A 15,735-nucleotide genomic window follows, 5' to 3' on the forward strand; every position below is an offset into this window, starting at 1 on the left:
TTCTCTTCTGGTGCTCTCTCAGGTGAAATGATCACCCACCACCCCATCTTCTGGCTCAAATATTCCGTGCTAGCTTGCCCCTGCTTCTCACATACATGTTTGCTGCTGCGCCACTATTACAGCCAACACATACGTACCTGACACTGCGAATATTCAGCCTTTTGCTTGATCATTCCCGTTCACTCATCTCAAAATCATTCAGCTGCCACAAAAGCTTTACAGAAGTTCCAGTCTCTCCCAAAATGCCGTATGTGTGGGTGCAACCCCCCATCTGTTAATTAAAATTTGCAGGCACAGACCAGTTTCTAATCATGTGGGTAGACAGTGGCTATATTCAGCCCACTTGTATAAAAGAATAATTTTCAAATGCCAGAAGTCGAAACAATTCTGTGGATCATTTGTTGCGACCCCTTTGCAAATGCAGCCCTCACTGTGGTTTTACGTTGATCTCAGCAAAGGGTTAACACGGGCTGTGCACAGCCAGTCCCCTTACTGCCTCTGCTAAAGAAACATTAATTATAGAGAGCCCGCAGGATTCAGAGCAGCTAAAAAGGCTGAGTACTATTTAAAACCAAGACAGTCAAATAACCAGTTAGATTTGATCTCTAATAAATTACTATGTTCTGATGATAAAATTCAGCAAGAGTGTGACAGTCAGATGGGGAGGTTGGCAGCAAAAGTTTTAAAAATAAATAGTCTTAAATTGCAGGAAATTACAGCAAGCAGCTCCTTGGAGTTATTTTTCTCCATGCATTGTGTGTCTGAGAAGGCAGGCAGCCTGCTGGCAAGCTTTTGACCTTTTGTGTGCGAAATAAAATATGCAGGTGCAATAGTGTGAATGCACAACGGGTGACAGTGACTTTCAGCTGCGGGTTTGTGCGCCGAGGGCCCCACAGGGCTGCCGGGGTGCTCCAGATCAGCCTTGTTCAACTTGAGGTAAACACAGTGAGAGGCTCTGGCTGTAAAGGATTGCAGAATATGTGCGTTTCCTACATAGATTCTTATATTCAAAACCTGTAGATCAGCCGATGGAAGACTTGTTTTAAATTATCTTGCTGATAACTGATCTGATTCTCATATTGCCCTATTCCTATTTCAGCCTGGAAAAACTCTCTCGGGGCAGTTGAGTTTAGCTCAGTTTTACATTGCTGCAACCGTGATCTAACTCCCAGTTCCTCGTGTGAAAGGAAATCCACACCTGCATGGTATGGACGACTTCTTCTCAGTGTACTTGTATTTGAAGAAAATCAGGACAAATTTATAGCAAGACATTTTAGAGCTCCTTTTACCACAGTATCTGAGCAGCTTGTAATCTTTTACGTGCTTTTCATTGCAAAAACACCCCTGTGAAATTGGGGAAGCATTATTGCCTTTTCTTGTGTCGTTTTGGAGCTGATGCAGTGGAAGACTGACTTACTATCTAGAGAAGTTTATGGGAGAAAAAGCCATGCCAGGCTGTAGGCTGACGCAGCAGCATTTTTTCTCATGAAATCTTTGTCACGGCAAGCAAAATATAGAGATATTTTTGAAGGAAAAAAAGGGTTAGCTGTTATTCTGATGTTTCCTTGCTCTCCTTAAAGTTTCACATGAGATTCTTTCTGCATGGAGGATAAGTTTAGTGTCATTTTTGCTTTGTAACGTCAGTGTTGTTTGGCTCATCCTAAATTGTCAGCTGCCTCTTTTTTGTGTGAAGGGTATCATGCTTTTTTTTTTTTCCCAAGACAAGTTTTAAAGATTAAACTATACCAAATTTGTTGCATACCTTGTATTATCACATTGTGCACCTTGAAGAAACATTAGTTACTTGATTCTAAATGTTTTATGTCTAAGAAGAAAAAATATTCTCAGATAAGCTGCGGTTACAGATGTAAGCATTTTAGGGCCACATGCTAGTTACTTAAATGAAGTAGCAGTTTCATAATTTATGGAATAGATAAGAATATATCCTTAATTGGTTATGGTTTCTAAAATTCTTTGCTTATACATATCAATAAAGTCGGATTTAAGCCTGGTCCATTAAAAGAAAGGGCAAATAACTATATTTTACATTGTTAGAACTAATATAATAAGGCTCTCCAGCACTTCAGCAGAATAAGCATAAAGAATGCATTTTTAATGTATCCTTGTTTTAAAGGTGACTTGGGAAGCATTTTTGGAAGTTTTATTTATGTCCTATTTTTACTCCTTAATAGTAAAAGAAGAAAGACCAGAGGGGTTTTCATGTTCTGTCTCTTTTTTTCTTACCCTTGTAGAAATTCAAGCTTCAGTCCTGGGAAAACAAAACAACTGAGGTAGTTTCTGTCTATAGGAGAACAGACAAACTCTAACGGTGAGCATGCTTTATTAGCATACCTTTCAGTTTTGTATGCAAGAGTACGCTATTTGTAATTGTTCATAGTTTTAGCTTCATGAAGGCTTTTAATGTACCCGTTCCTGAAAGAACTCTACAAATTACATATGGGGAGCCTTGCAAGCGGTAGGTTCCTGCAAATGTATTTGAGGAGCTTTCTTCAGACATCTTGCTTTGCCTTATTTCCCCATTGAGAGATCTCGCTGGCCCTGACTGGAAGGTTGGAGGTGATGGAGGGGACTTTTTAAGACCAGTCTTCTATCGGTAAAGAAGCAGAGTGTGCCATTCCTGACTGTCCTGGTTGTCAGAAGCAGGTCAGAGAGCAGTTAAGCTGACTTCACCCAAGATGGACCAGGCAGTGCCCAAGCTGGCAGATTCCAAGAGGTACGGAAATTTGATCAGGGAATGAAAAAGCACTGGTGAACTGTGGCAAGGTTCTGCATTCGGGTTTTGTTCTGGCTTTCTAACAAATTGAGGAGCGACGCCTCTTAGTGTCCACTTTTCTACTTTTTTCTTGGGAGTCTTTTATGCCTGCAAACCTATCTGAGGATGTGTTGGGTTATATTCTAAATTCCTAAAACCGCTAAGTAAATATGAATGAGAAGTGGCCAGTTTTAAGTGTAATAAAGGTGCTATAGATAGAAAGGTGACGGTAACGTTGGGAATGTCGACACTGCAGTGGCTGAAGAAAGATGTGCTCTCAATTCTTCCTCTGCAACAGAAGTGACAAGAGTCCCGGGTCTCTCTGGAGAAAAGGAGTTGCTCCACTCAGATATTCAGTGTTTATCAGATCAATATTCATATAAACAAACCCGAAGAGTTCCAGTCATTCAGTTCTCAGAGTTTAATGTTGTTGTTACTGCTCCAGTGTTTGTCAGTAGTTCAGGCATGAAAAAATCACCAGTTTCTACTGTGGGGAAAAAAACCCACACTGTCCCAAACACTTCCCTGTCTTTATAAATCACAGAGAAACACATAAGGAACCTACTTTGGATTCATAATTCTCTGTGTTTTATCTACTGATAGATCACATTTACAACCAATTTTTAGCTTCCATGTTCTTATGAAAATATTGTTTTAAAAAATTAAAAAATAGCTTTTTGGAAGCTTAAATAACCTATGTAGAGAAATTTGTATCTTTGTCTAGGTTTTTCAGCTAAAACCAGTTCTAACTATTATCTGCTGGTGGCACCATTACACCAGAAGAATTTAATATCCAAGTCTTAAACAGAAAAAATGCCATAGATTACACCTTTCAATCTGATTTAATGAAAAAAAATGTATTTTTTTTATTTCTTCATAATTGGATGTAAGTTAGACTATTTAGCTTGTTGTCTGTCCTTCTCAGCCACAGATGTTATTAAAAGAGGTGATTGCAGCAGATTTTGGATGAGCATGCCAACATGGCTCGGAGAGTTAATAAGGAAAAGAAGAACAAACACTTGTGGAGCTGAATATAGCTATTGAGATTTTTAGGTGAAATGCATGTGATATTGCTGAAATCTGGTAAGAGCTGCTGCCTTGAGATTCTAGCTCTCCTCTCAGGACAGGACTCACTCTCAGGTCCAGCAGAGTTTCAGGGCTGACCATAGTCTACGCTAGTGAGCTTCAGAGAGGAGCAGGTCAGACAAAGAACTGCAGCCCTCTATCAAAAGAAGGTCCACGTCCAAGGCAGCTGGAAAGACAGACGCTAGCAGCTGGCAAGGCTTTGGCTGTCTCTAGCCATGTGTTAAAATTGCCTTAGAACTTCAAGAGCTGTTAACTCTGACAGCACCACTCGCTTCCACCCCGACGCTCTGAGCTGCTCAGCGTGCCCGTTAGCCAGCAGCAGAGCCTGGACCCTGTCCTCGCTAACAAAGCCTCCTGTGAATACGATGTTTTGATGCCATGGGGCCTTTGTGGGTGACTTTTAAAGAAATGAGCTTAATAAGGAACCTAATGGTGATGTAACAGGGAAGGAAATTGTCTGGCAGTGTCACCTAAAGCGGGTGATCCTTTATGCAATCATACCCTGTTTTTTTCCTGCATCAGAAGTATTTCTACATTGAGTTTTATTTCCCTTTTTTTTTTTTCCTTTCTTTCAGGAATCTTGGCTAAATAAATAAAAAACCAATTTGGAACTTAATTCATCTTTTGGATGCTGATGATTGTTCTCTGACACTTGGCTTTTCTAATTGTAAGTGGGTAGGAACAAGGCCCTTAATCTGATATCTTCTCTCTAAATTTTGACAAGCGTTTGGTTTGTGGTATGATCTGTTGATAAAAAGCTTCCTGGTAGCTCTTCATTTGCTACAGAATGATTGAACACAGGTACATTAGCTTTTGTCTGTGGGGTAACCGCAGCCATTTGTTTTTGTTGGCAGCTAAAATACAGCTGATTCTGTTTTCTTCATAAGCTTATGCTTGTGTGAAAAATCTATGGATTAAAAAAAACAAGACCTCATTTTTGAAACATATCGGTTGTGTTTGTATGTGCAGAGAGGTGCGAGGGGGTGTTTTGGTTTTCATATAATGAACACTGTACATTCATACTCTTTGAATACAGCTTATATCCATTCTAAACATGGTAGTTGCCTATATGTACATTTGGTGCCTGTACCAAATCTGTCTGCTACCTTAAGTTTAATTTTTAAGGACAATATTGGTTGCTGCAGTTGTCCTGTTGTTAACGTTAGTGCAGGTTTAAATCATCCCCTGGCTGAGGAAGTGCTGGCGGCGCTGCCCGTGGCACGGCCGGGGTATGCCGGGCAGCCTCGCTGTCTCTTTACCTTGCTTATAACTGTCCTCTCTACACGTTTGGTGTTGGCCACGGCTGGGAGCAGGTCCGTGTGTTTAGTGGCTCCTCCTCCAGCTGATGAATCGCAACAGTTGGTAGTTAAATAGTTATTTTCTGTGCACTTTTTCACAGAAATAGATTACAGAGAGTGTTTTGGATGTACATTTTGCGTGTGTTTAGTAGTTGCTAAGTTTCCTGAATCTGCATTCCCTTTGTTTTCTACATTCCCTTTCCAACTTGGACAAAAATTGTGAGGTGTGAAAACATCTGACTTCATACTTTGTTTTATTTATTTCACTGAGCTTTTCCTAATCCTTCATGTAGACTTTTTTATTATTGATATATATTGATACGTAACTGTGTGAGCCAGTTGTATACCACGGCACACGATGCAGTTTGGCTTCTCCTGTGGCTAGGAAAGGGAATCACTTCCAACACACAGAGTGGTAAGTATTTCTCCACACAGGTTTATTCTAACTTTAGGTTTTAGCTTAATGCTATGAAGATTGAAAACTTTTAATAGTTACCTGAATTAATCTTTCTCCTCCCTGGAAGACACAAACACTTCTAATTAAATACATAATGGATTCCATTAATTCTGTTTCTTACAAGGAACTAATTACTGGAGTCGTCTTCCTTTACTCAAAAATGAGAGAATCGCATTCACAATGGGAGTCCGCTGTGAATGTCCTTATCCATGGCACATGATCCTCTATGTCTTAGGATTAAAAGAGAGAGAAAATTGTGCAGTTTATAAATCCTCTTATAAACCCCGGTAATTTTCTTTTCCCCTCAATTTTAGAAGCTACAAATTCATCCCCTGTTGCTCTCTCCTTCTCATGGTGAATGTTGCTTTATATCTGGGCGGAAGTAATTTGTGCAAGACATATTGCTTATAGGACAGCACCTAAAAATATTGCAAAAGGTCATTGCACATCAGACAGAAGGCAGCGCTTGTTCCAGCCACTCGCTCTGAGAACTACAGGTCTTTGTTAATATTAATTGTGTAATTTTTAAACAGTGCATGTTTTAAAAATACACTGTGCAAACATGCACCGATGAACATTTGTAAGCCCTGGGACTGGATAATGGAGGTCAGTTCTTCACTGATGATTTTAGGCATAAATGTTTGCTGTTCTTGTTAACTTCAAGGTTTGTGAATTAGAGCCGTATTGTGCATATGCTTCCAGGAAAGTGGGGTATATTTCCATGCTCACCATATCCAAAAATACAAGTGAAATAAAAATAGTAACAAAGATGTAAGTACCAAGAAGATTCAGAGCTAATCATTTGCACAAACATTCACCACGATTGTGCTTATAATAGTAACTATGTACACAGAACATGGGAAAAAATCTGCTGGGAGATCAAGGCCAGATTCCCTATGTGCTTAGAAGAAGTTGAGCTGCTGTGAGGAGGTAGACTTGCAGCATCGACAGCCTCCTGCTCCTCTCTGCCTGCCCTGATAACTGCTGGCCCAAGGACGCGGCTGCTGGGAGGGCTGAGCGCTGGCAGCGCACGTCGCTGCAGCTGCTTTCCTGGCCACCCCGGCTCCCTCGGATGTTGCAAATGGCTTGCAAAAGGCAGGGGTGGCCGGCTGCTCCGTGGGCTGGCGTTAGGATCCAGCTGGGTTGTCCCCAGGGGCTATCTTCTTTCTTACAGGGGTGGGACAACTGGGAAAGGGTGAAGTGAAATTGAAAACTAGCTCCCAAAATGTAATACATTCATCTTTTCTGACATCTTTTCTTGTGAGCCCAGACAAAATGAAAAGACACAATTCTTTCTTCAGATGGACATTATCTAAGAATGATGTTTTTACTAAAAAAACCCTGAATCTGAGGCTTTTATATGTCTCCAGAGAAAAGGCTGCAATATTTGAAAGACTATATCAATACTAAACAAAGAAACCCTGACACCTGGACACCATTCCTGTCAAGGCCATCTCACTCTAGCATGCTTGGTTTGTTTTGTAATTTATCCTTAATAAGAAAATGTTGAAAATGTCTGATTCTGGCTTTGCATCAAAGGCAGTGAAAAGCTGTACGTGTACATCGTTGTTTATAACGTGACAGAGTACTGCATGGCAATTTACAACCCAAATTTATGTTGCTATCGAGTAAGGGTTTTTTTGGAAAAGTGGTGCATGAATGTGTTTACAAAGGTAATTATTCACACAGATATTGGGAAAAAAAAAAATCTGGTGAAAGCGACAGTGTCACAAGTCTGGAAGGTGATGCTGTGTAGGTAAAGTCATTTCAGAAATCCTTTAATGTTAAGCTTATTATGATAAATATTAATTGTCTGTGGGAAGAAAGATGGAGGTAAAACAGATGGGGTGGTTGCCAAGAAAATGGTTTGAAAGGAAGTAATGTGCAGATGTTGACATTTCCTGCTTTTACATAAATTTTTCTTAAAATAACTTATGAAATAGCCTTGAGTAGAATAATTGTGTGTATTAGAGTGGTATGAAGACAAGCATTTCCACCATCTCAGAAGGGCTGTCTTGCATTATACCTCTTCTGTTGTATTTGACCATCCCTTTTCATCTCTGCCCAACACATGCTTTTATTTTGTTTTTGCGACGGCAAGATGCCATGACTTGAACAGAAATTGAGCACCATCTTTTACTTGCCGTGCATGCAACCTTTTCCACCTAGAGAGGTTAAATGTGAGCGGCACTTGGACCACCTTTCCGTGGCTGCCCACTTGAGGCGGACAGTCATCAGCCCTGCCTGCCCAGGGCACAGGTTTCATCTCTCTCGTCCTCCAAGCACAATCACAATTCATCGGTTCATTCCCACTCTCCCTACCTCAGAATCAGATCCGTGATGCAGGTTTGGGACAGGAGGATGGTGGTAGGTTGAAGGCCAAGGAATATCTTCCTCCCTGGTCCCCCTCGGTATCCGTCCATGCGGTCCCTGCCCTGTGCGCTGGATATCTTCTACCTCTGCTCCCGAGAGATTCCCTGGATTTTTCCTGCGAGAATCCCAGTCTCCTCCCTGAGCATCCCCCCCAGCATCCTGTAGCTCTGCAAATAATGCAAATAATGTTCTGCTGTCTTTTTTCCAACTAACATTTGAACATATGTTTTATATGGAGATGCTGATGGACAGCAACATCTGCTGCTCCCAGCCACCTCGTGCACTCTTATTTGGATTGTAATTACTTCGTCGGCTGCGATCTGCGTCCTGTGTTTGCCCACTATCTGTTTCTGTCAGGTCTCCGTCTTCTACAAACTACCCATTATGTAGTGATGATAATTAAATCTGCCCTCCACCAGGCAGGCCTGAGCAGTGCTGGAAGGGCCCTCCTTGTCCATGCAGCTGCCAAAGAAGATGCAGCTTGTAATGATGCCTTAATCACCTGCCTGCCAGACAATGGCCGGCACCACCTATTTGTTTCAAACAAGCTATTTTAGCAGCTGTCGGATGCTAATGGCTTTCAGCTGCTGACAACCTGTGCCCTATGCAAACCAGGGGACGTATCATGGAAATGTGCATAAATATTCATGTGGGACTAACAAAACCAAAAGTGCAAGTATGGTTATCAGAGCTCTTGCATGAATATTTTGTAGCCAGCCCTGTTGTGTTGGTTTTAGCGTGATGAGTGCAGGGCGAATGTTTTGAAGTGATGTTGTCCTTTTTACGTTCGTGAGAAGAAATCCACTGAAGGCAGTGGGGTTGTAGGGGCATGTGAGCAAGAGCAGGATTGTGCCCCTGCATAATGTCGGCAGTCCTAGATCGGCATTGCTGTCTGTCGTGGGTGATGCACTGAAACTTATCCTTGAGAGCAAGGAGTTGCTGTGTTTAATCATTCTGTTTGCATTTCTCTTCTGAACCTGCACATGAAGAATTGAAAGTTTCTCACCAGATCTGTGCTAGGTGCTTAAGGAACACAAGAACCCTGTGATGGAGTTCAGTGTTTTAGTTTTTAAATTAATTAACTAATTTCAATAACAGGAAAGTATCGGATTTGGTCAAGACTTGATAATTTCCCACCGTTCTAGCACCCTGAAGCCTCAAAGCTTTGACATCAAAATAGAAACGCTGTGAGTCAGTCTCTTTAGACAGACTTTTACAAATTAATTCTGTCAATGTGTCTGCATGGGATTATTTTAAAAATATTTTGTTTGTAATATGCTTTTACTTCCCCCGGCAGATTCTGGCTAGCCCTGCTGAGAGGGGATGTTCAGATTAAAGTACACACTGGGGATGATGAAGATGCTGTAACAACAGAGTCAATGGAAAAGGATGGTCCTCTTGAAACTCCTCCTTGGTAGGTCCCTGTGAGGTACGTAAGAAACCGGTCCTACGCATTTGCTTATGTCTCTCTACTGTATCAGTAACCTGCAGTAACATCCAAAATCTGTAAACTGTTTTTAATCAGTCTTCTGTAAAAGTAATAAAACTTGAGGAGACTGGTAAAGCTGTCTTTATACATCCCTTACATCTTTTACCTCTACTGCCCGGAGTGAAGTTTACCATTAAAATTCACTAAAAAGTTGCCGTCTTCAGGATTGCATAAAAAGGTGTGGAGCTGGACAGGGATTAAAGGATCAATCCTGCAAACTGTTGGAACACAACCAATTTTACTTATGAGAGCTTCAGTGGGAAAAATTCACACTGTGGTTTGACCGTGGACTGATTCTGATTTGCACTGACTCTGCTATACACTGCCAGAAAGGGGTAGGATTCAGTCCCGAGTGGGACTGACCACATGATAACCGTTTCTTGGGTATGTGCAAACAAGACAGACTCTATGAAGGCATCCAGTTGATTAGCTTCGTCTAAATCTGAAAATAATTATAAATGGTTGCTGGTACCTTAGTTCCCTTGCATAATTATCCATATAGCCTTTTTTTGTGGCGTATATTTTTGTGGTGAAGAGGTCTTGTGAAAATGAAATTAATTCAGTGTTACAGATAAATAAGGATATTTTAGTTAGAAATTGTTGTCATAATAGTTACACAAAAGGCTTCAAATATTCCGTAACTTGGTATGAATAAAATATTAAAAGATACAGGTGTTGTTCATGAAGCATCAAAGAGTTTTCCACTGCCACCGTGTTTTATTAAAATGAAAAGAAGAAAAGAAAAAAAACAGCCATGTGCTAATCCTTTCCTTTGTTGCTTAAGGGAAATTTCAGTATAAAGTAGCAATTTCCATATCATTTGAATAGCAGTTGCAACCCATTGATGTTTAAAGTAAAATGTGCAACTCCTATAATCAGCGAAACAGATGCAAATGTCTTGTCTGTCTTTAAATGTAGCTCCCTACTTGCTGTCTCAGATTTAGAGTGGAAAACTCGATCAGCTAATAAAAAACATAGAAGCTCTTCTTTCATTTCTTTCACAGTAATAGTTTGTTCAAAAGCAAGTTGGAGCGCGCTTGGCGAGATGCAGCGGCAGCGTGAGCGAGGGTGCCCGCAGCCTCGCAGCCAGCCCTCCCCGCCCGGGCTGCAGGAGATGCCGCAGCCCGCGCTGCTTCGGAGGCGGGAAAGGGACGCGTCTCCTGCCCGCCGCCCTGTGCGCTAACCCTGCTCCTGCCCCTGGGGACAGGAACGGCCTTTCAGTTCTGTTTATGCCCAGTAGCATCCCAGTGCAAGTCTCTGCACATTTTTGTAAACAAGCAATAACAAAAATAAATGACATTTAGCATTTAGATCCCAGACCAGTGGTTTTATTTGTGCAGGGTACAGTGTGGCAGGTTAGATAAAATCCCACTGAACTCCCTGAGCTCTGCCATCCCAGGCTTTGGGTGGCTGGAACCGTTCCTCAGTTCCTTTTAACTCTAAAAAAAACCTGCAATGGTATGAAGAAAGAGTTTACTTTATCCTTCGCATTTCCAAATTAAACAATGAACGCATGTCGATGGTGCTTTTCTCTGCTTGGTGTATCTGAGGTGCTGGCGTAACAACTAGAGCTAGGGATTTCCATCAATGACTTCTGAGTGAAACTGCCGTTCTTGGAAAAGGGAAAACTTCTCAGGAAAAGACTTTGGGTTTGATCAAATAAAGATTAAACTTCTATTAGATAAATGAAATTGATGACAGCTTGGCTATCTACCTGGATAAAAGGAGCTTACCAATTTCTGGAAGGTGTCTGCTGGTGAAACCCCTCTTGTGTCCATGTCCGGGGAGCTGCGTCCCGGAGCAAGGGAGGAACCGGGGTAGCGCAGTCCCTGCCTCCCTTCGGCTCCTGCTGCCGGGCAGAACAGGCCGCAAAGGGGGGGCCCAGGAGCTGCCCCATCTTTTTTGAAGCCCCTTCTAATTTTTTTTTTCCTGGAGAAAGAACATGAAATGGATGAAGCCTCCCAGACAGGTTGCTGATGGGATGAGAAACCCCGCTTTGCTTCTTCTAAAACACTTTTTCCAGAAAAGGCTGTATTTTTTTAATTAGTATTTTTCCTAATCAGGAAACATCTTATGGAAAAGGATTTCCATCTTGTGGTCAGCTGTGGTAATAAAGCACTCCTGCTGGTTTTGTGTTTGGTTTTTTTTTTTTTTAATAACAAAACAAAATGCTTTTAATATGAAATAATGCAAATCTGTTGTAGTTCCTTGTGAAGGTAAATGTTGAAGACCTCACAAAGTCTGCTTGCATTTGTACTTGGGCATGTCTGCCTATTAGGAGGTAAAAAATGTTTCAGAATTAACCCCCTTCAGAAAGTCATCTTTGGAACAAAACAGAATTGGAAGAGGTATAATATAAACTATTCAGGACAGAATAGTCAATTTTGACAGATTATACAGTATGTCGGCCTCAGGAGCCATGCACAGGAGCCCCGAGAGAATTATTTGTAGCCTGAGCAGAAGAGAGGCAATTACTCCTGAACTTCTGGGAAAATCTGTATCCAGAGCCAAATATTGTTGCTTGGATTGTTTTCTATTCCAGGATGACTCTTAGGCTCGGTACAACGTCATCGTAACTTCATGCAGATATTTGTTCTTCAGGACAAATTTTGAAACTCATGCTCTAATCTCGAAATAGCAAAATGCTGCAGGGTTAAGTGCTAGAGTTCACTGGAAAATCTACTCACTTCAGTGGGAAAGATTTTTTTAAACATATTAAAAACAAAACAAATTTGGAAAGGTCATTTTAAATATTAAGAACTGTGACTGAAGGGCAGAGCTCTGCGTGCTGGAGAATTTTCGAGCTGCCGGCATTCAGGACTTAATGCAGGTTGTATCTCCAGTGCCCTTTAAATGACCTCTATTGTACAAGCATACAAATACAGGTGAGGCTGTTAAAAAGGAATAATTTGATTTTTATATTTAATTATCATCTTAGTTGTCCAGTGGCACACTGTGATGCCACCACTGATTATGCCAAAGATACTCTGACTTCAGTGAGAGCAGGACCAGCCCTGAATATTTATAAGGAGAGTTAAATAAGATCTCGGATCAAATTCTTAGAGATACATGTAAGAACTTTATAAGTTCTTTTTATTTTGAGGGCTTGTAACTAAAGGAGATGTTCAGTGTGTTCCTTAGTGGGTGCCAAAAAGCTTATTTTCAGAAGTGTCTGAGTCTCAGAGAAAGTCAATGACTGCTATATTTAATCTGAAGTCTATGCAACTGCTGCCGAAATCAAGCCATATTCTTTTTGTAGGAATAATAAGAAAAAAATCCCAGCATTTAGGTGAAGAATCAGGCACCATACATACAACTTACCTGACACAGAGCTCGTGATTTTAAAAAAACAGTTCAACAAAACCGTCTGAGGTTGTGCTTTAAATGTTACTGTAAGGAAAGTAGAAAAGAAGAAAAAATTGTGAACTCTCTGTAGTATTTGGTAAGTAGTTTCCAGAGAAACTTACTTCCAAAGTTTGCACGTGGGCCTTGTTCTATTGGTAACTGCAGTCAGTGGGAGTTTTTGCCGTTATCTCTGCTGAAACAGGGTCTGATTTATTTTTTTTTTTTCTTCTTATGTGGAAATATAAATCTTGGACCTTAATCACAAAAACGCTTAAGGAGGAAAATACTTCGTCTTTTTATTTAAAAAAAAAAAAAAAGTCATCAGAACTACTGGATAGTTAAAAGCATTAAAAAATAGTCGAGGAAAAGCTTCTTTAAATCAAACAAATCTCTCATTTTGCTTTGAGACCTTCCTGGAGAGTGCTGTGTTTATGCCATTTATTTTAAGTGTGAGAACTTTATGTCAGATCAAACCATTAGCAGCTCTCCGGGGAGCAAGCAGCAAAGCTCCCGGCACGGCTCGGGGCCGCTGTGACGAAATACAGTTTCTACACTTTCGCGTTTCGCCACAGGAAGCGAATCATGAGGCGAAGTCGGCCAGAGAGGAGAGAGGCAGATAACTTGGCCGTGAAGGGAGCAGCTGGGCCCTCCCGGGGCGGCCGTTTGGCAGCAGCTGGGGAAGGCGGGCTGGGCTCTCTGGGGGTCCCCAGCCAGCCCTTGCGACTGAGCCTCGGCAGACGAACGATGTGTGACGTGAGTCACGCCCGCCGCAGGCCAGGCTGGCTGCAATCCCTGGGGTCCCTCTCTGGTTTTGGACTATTCTGTGAATTGCAATATGTACGTGGATGGGCATTTCTTCTTTCAAAGTTTTGGGAGCTCATGCATGGTCCCATGCCCGTGGTAAAGCCAAAGTGAGGGGCTTTGCCGGGGCTGCTGGTGAAGATGCTGGTTTGGTTGAGAGATGAACAACTCCTTTCTTCAATTTACCGGATTGCTTCCCTTCTCTGTTTTGAACTACTGAGCAATTACATCCTTTGAAAAACTTTGCTTCATTTATCTAATTCTTTGGACCAATAACGTTACCCAGTGCACTGTGTTGGTGTCAGTGAAGAAGTGTTTTCCTGTCTGAAATTGCGTTGTATTGAGGTGAGGTTTGTGCACATGGTTGTGTTTTCATTTCAAAAAGTTTGCCCTGCGCAAGTAACTGTAATACCTACGTAAGCTCTCGTGTATCCCGCAGTGCTGACGGCAGTGGGTGGGCACCATCCTCCCTGCCTCTGCCGTTTCCAGCCTTGGAGAGGACTATTTTGTGCAAGTTTTAGTTTCCACATCCTCAGCTCTTCAAACTGTGATGAGGAAAATAAGTATGTGTGCTTTGGAGAGAGCCGGCTGACCAAATGGCCTGTCGGTTTTTTCCTTTTATTACCAGTTGCTAAGAAATGTCTGAAGGAAGCTGTCAAGCACACTTTTGTGGTTCTATTTTCCAAATAAATGGCTCCTAGGGTCACCAAAGTGTGGCCTCAGAGCAGAGAGGGAGCTGCTCCCAAGGTCAGGAACAGCAGGGAGGTGTCCCAAGCCACTACCAGCAGCGATTTTCAAATCGACAGGGAGGCACTGGTGACATGGGCTCTCCTGGGCATGGCCTGTCCCGGGACACATTCGTGGAGAGGTTCTCTTGCCTCGAAGGGGCTCTCCAGGCTACTCCGCTTGGTTCTGCTTGGGCTTGGAAAGTCCCGTGTTTTGCAATCCCAGTGCACAGAGTGGAAATCGGGTGTCTTGATAAGCGATGCAGTTTGCGGTGCCTCAGAGCAGGGGTTTCACCTGCCTAAAACTTCAGTTGTTTCTATGGCCAAAGTATGGTGTGGTTTTTTCATTGGTTTTATTTTTTCTGCCCCTCCTAAGCTGTGGGTGAGCGCCGTGACACCAGGCTGCCAGTTTACAACAGCACCATCCCAGAAATACTGGTTAATCACTAGTTTATTAGCTTATGGCCTTAGGCAAACCTGAAATCATTAACAGCCCATTTGTTGGGCTAATGACTCTTTTTTTGCTAGATGTATAATTTAATATACAGTAACTTTCATGCTTAATTATGCTTTTCAAAGCTTCTTTTGAAGGGATTTATTTTTCTGCACACATGTATATAGAAGGGTTGGGAGCTGGCTGGCTTTGCTTGCATGCTACTCTGTTAAAATCCAGATAGTTGATTTAAGAGGATTTTAATTTAAATATGTGTATTTCCTCCTTTCCTTGTTCTTTCAATATTTTCATCTTTGAGTGCTTGAAAAATAGATAATGATGAATTACCAACACGTTTAAAATGGCATCATTCTGTGCCCCATTGTAGCTTGCTACATTGTTTTGGACAAGACGTAAACCACAAGTCCTGATCAACAGGGCCATTGTGCCAGCAGTTTCCAAATGAATGCAAGTCTTGATCTCAGTGTCCTGGCTGCGTTCCAGCCTGGTTCACATTTTACTCAATGGCAAGTCCCACTTCTGTTCTCGCTAACCTCAGTGGGAACAGAGACAGACCACTGTGAAGTGCTGCTAATCCCACGTGCCGTTTGCATGCAGCACTTGTAAAGCATTCTGGGATCAGTTTGGATGAAAAAGACTACGCATGTAAGATGTTTTTCATTGGCATCCCAAATCCGGTACTATGTCAATGAAAGAAGGTTATGACTTTGTCAATCAGGATAATTTTTTTGAGCTAGGCAGCTGATTGGGAAGGATAATAAAAATGAATTTTGATTTTCTTTCTGTGAGCTCTAGTGTCCCCTTCATGGAGATTAAAAATTTCCCGGTACTGTTTTCAGCTCCACAGAGCAAGCAAAAGGTAATCTCCTGCTCGCATGTACTCACACTATTGCGATCCACTAATAGGATCGCCATACAGTTTTGACTTAACAGG

The 15,735-nt window shown here is 41.8% G+C and overlaps 1 long non-coding RNA gene across 1 annotated transcript; it reads left to right on the plus strand.

Annotated features, from left to right (window-relative positions):
- The first annotated feature begins 2,500 nt into the window (after nt 1-2,500).
- Nucleotides 2,501-9,416, plus strand: LOC148056519 (uncharacterized). Its single transcript, XR_015703106.1, has 3 exons — nt 2,501-2,734; nt 4,435-4,526; nt 9,285-9,416. It is a non-coding gene; the product is annotated as an uncharacterized LOC148056519 (long non-coding RNA).
- Nucleotides 9,417-15,735: the final 6,319 nt, after the last annotated feature.

This window comes from Nipponia nippon, unplaced genomic scaffold, assembly GCF_047370975.1.
Source record: "Nipponia nippon isolate SJK-2023a ecotype South Korea unplaced genomic scaffold, ASM4737097v1 scaffold_13, whole genome shotgun sequence".
NCBI lineage: Eukaryota > Metazoa > Chordata > Aves > Pelecaniformes > Threskiornithidae > Nipponia > Nipponia nippon.